We start from the raw sequence: 3,284 nt of genomic DNA on the forward strand, positions 1-3,284 counted from the left end.
TCAATTTCAATCAAAGTCTCCCATTTAGGACTCTGAAAGACATGCTCTGGCACATCCTTAGACTTGTACACTTTCCCTAATTTGGACGAGCATCTTTCTTTCATTTAAGAGGCATCTGACTGGCATACTTGCACACACACAAGTAAGGTCCCCCTCTTGAATGAAATGAATCCAGTTATTCTGTCACTCCTTTAAATGTTTGTGGTAGAATAGTACAAATACCTCTCTGCAGAGATGATTTCATGTCTCTTTACTGTAAACAGAGATTTAATTCCAAGCTTCAACCTTGAGCTTCAAGCAAGGCACCAAAAAAAACAATTAATTTCCCTAGTTAGTTCCCCGAACTACATTAAGCTCTGACTTCCACTAGGGATATGTAGGCATGAGATTCACAAGGAATCTCAGCGAGCTAGTAAAATACCAAAAATAGTCAGTCTGTCTATCTGTCTGTCTTTCTTTAAATAATTCAAATTCCTTCTCCTAACACAAAGGAGAAACTTTCCCAATCATTAGCAGCAAACACAATCACAATGACACAGAGAAGGTTCCTGTAGAGTACTACAGATATGTAGGGTGTTTAAACACTTCCCTATGTATAACCGACCCCCCGGACTCCAGAATTTCTAGTCTAGGTGTAAATCCCCACACTTAGCAAACTCCTAGGGTTTAGTTGAGATCTTTTTTTCCCTTTCCTACTCGTAGGACAAATAAGAAAGTTCGTGTGATATCGTAGGAAGAACTGAAATAAAATTCATCCCACCACGGGCGCATTCTCCTTCCAAATTTCGCGTGAAGGGTCTAGCGTGCCGTCCTCCCAAGTGAAACGGGGAGGTAAAGAAAACGACACCACAGAAAGGTCAATGAAGATTCTGTTCAAGTTGCAGTTTTCTTGGATGAGGATGTCAGTGCATTAGTGGTATTGAGTTTGGAAACTGAAGATAGTTGGGTTATTGACTCAGGTTGCTCTTTTCACATGTGTCCGATAATAGAATATTTTGAGACTTTGAAGCTAGTGCAAGGTGGAATAGTTCGCCTTGGTGATAATAAGGCTTGTAAGGTTCATGTATTGGTACAATCAGACTTAAATTGTTTGATGATCGTGAGTTTCTTCTTCACAATGTGAGGTATGTTTCAGAAATCAAGTGAAATTTGATATCTATAAGCATGTTTAATGATCTAGGCTATTGCATTCTAGAGTTGAACGTGACGTGTTGAAGATTTCGCTTGATGTAGTGATTATTGCTAAACGGTATGAAATATGTGGTTTATATATTTTAGAAGGCTCAAATCTTGTTATTCATTCATCATTAACTAGTGAAGACTTTTATAACAAGAAAGATTTATGGAATTTGAGGTCAAGGCGCTATGAATGCCTTGAGGCTGTTTCAAAAGTGTAAAATGCATGTAAACGCAAATTTATTATTTCATTTTTAGAAAAGGACTGATGTTAAAGCAGCTTACTTAGTTGGTAGAAAATTTCTTTAGACGAAGAATTTTTAAAACCAATGGATAAAACTGTTGGAAACTATAACGGAGAAAACTCAGTTTGAGGTGGAATTTCATATTATGGATACTAGTAGCAGTGAGGGAACAATTTTAGAAATATTTGATTATCATTTGACTCATGATGAGGTAAGGAGGGATATTGTAGTATCTCAAATGAACAGTTATGTTAGCCATGTATGTTATGCTTTGAATGTGGCTAAAGGGTTGCAAAATTCAAAACAAATAACCTTCAGGGTGGCATTCGAAAGTAGGTAGAATCAATATTGGTTGAAGAATCATACTTGTGGGCTTGTTAAATTTTGTAGGCATAAAAGGGTAATTGGAAACAAGTGAATGCAAGTGGCGAGATCAAGATTCAAGGGTGGCTTGAATTTTATCCAGATTATTGAATAGAGTTCAACATGGTAAAGAGCAGCAAGGTTGATGGTTAAATTGACATCAACACGGTTTAAAGTTAAGGTGGAAATTGTTGAGGTATGCCTTAAAATCTATGTTGATTAAGAGAGAGAAAACATATTTCGAAATTGGCAAAAATTAGAAAGCTGAAAAGCAGCGAGAATGTCCAGTTTGGGTGGTTCTCGGATTTCGGGTTTGACCGGTTCAGTTACATATCCGTTATTAAATGTTAGAATATTGGTTATAAATTAATTTAGAAATAGTCTAATTTAATATAAAATATATTATAATTTATTTATAATATTTTATTCTAATAATCAATGGGTTGTGTTTTGGGCTTTGTATGATGGGTTTTAATAATTATAAATATGTTTTTGGAGGTGTAATCAGTGTGTCAATCTTGAGGTTTATAGGGTTTATGGTATTCTCAAAGGAAAATTTAGAAAGAAAAAGTTTTTGGAAAACCTTTGGAGTTGTCTAATGGAATTGCCAAATTAATTCTAAATTTTTTGTTTAAGTGACTCATATATTAATAGTTGGAGAGGTTGAGAAACACTTGGGTAGAAAATAGGAGTTTCTTCTTGGGAGCCTTCATGGTTGTTCTTGAGAACTCTGAAGGAGAATGTTATTTTCTTTTAACTCATTTGAAATCTCTTGTAACAACTTCTGAGTATAGTGAGTTGAAGCGTTGCTCTCTATAGAGTAGATATGTTGATTGAACTGAGTAAACAAACATTTCTTCATTTCTCTCTTTATTCTATTATAATTTCTGCTTAGTGGTTCTTATTGGTGAAGGCCATTTATTTTGATTGCTACTATTATTTTTCTCACGTAATAAATTATTGATTGAATTGAACTTTATCGTTCTTCATAATATCAATAATCTACAATTTGTGTGACAACATAGTTACAGTAGTGCAGAATAAGAAAAGAATAAAAAAATCATTCATTTGAATAAAAACGAATGTAAATAAGAAACACAATGATAATTTTGTGAATAATCTCATTTTAGGTTTTACCATTTAAATTAAAAAATTATTTATCTTCAAATTTATCTTAATCATGGTATACTAAAAGTGGGTGTAAATTATGAAAGAAAAAAAATTGTAGTTTATAATTTTGTGATTCATGCTCTAAATATTTGACTTTTTATATTCTCATTTATTTACTTGTATTTATGTAAATCAAATGTCACATTAGTACATGTTAGATCCATCATTTTATGATTGATAAAAATTTTGCTAAAACATGGTTCTTAACTGATGTTGAGTAAGATGTTGTGACATCTTGATCAATTGTCACGATAGGTTATGTTGTCACGTGTTTCTGACCGATGTTGAGCCAAATGTCTTGACATCTTGGCCTATTGTATAGCAGGCGCT

The sequence above is a fragment of the Vicia villosa genome, linkage group LG3 (genome assembly GCF_029867415.1).
Source record: "Vicia villosa cultivar HV-30 ecotype Madison, WI linkage group LG3, Vvil1.0, whole genome shotgun sequence".
Classification (NCBI taxonomy): Eukaryota; Viridiplantae; Streptophyta; class Magnoliopsida; order Fabales; family Fabaceae; genus Vicia; species Vicia villosa.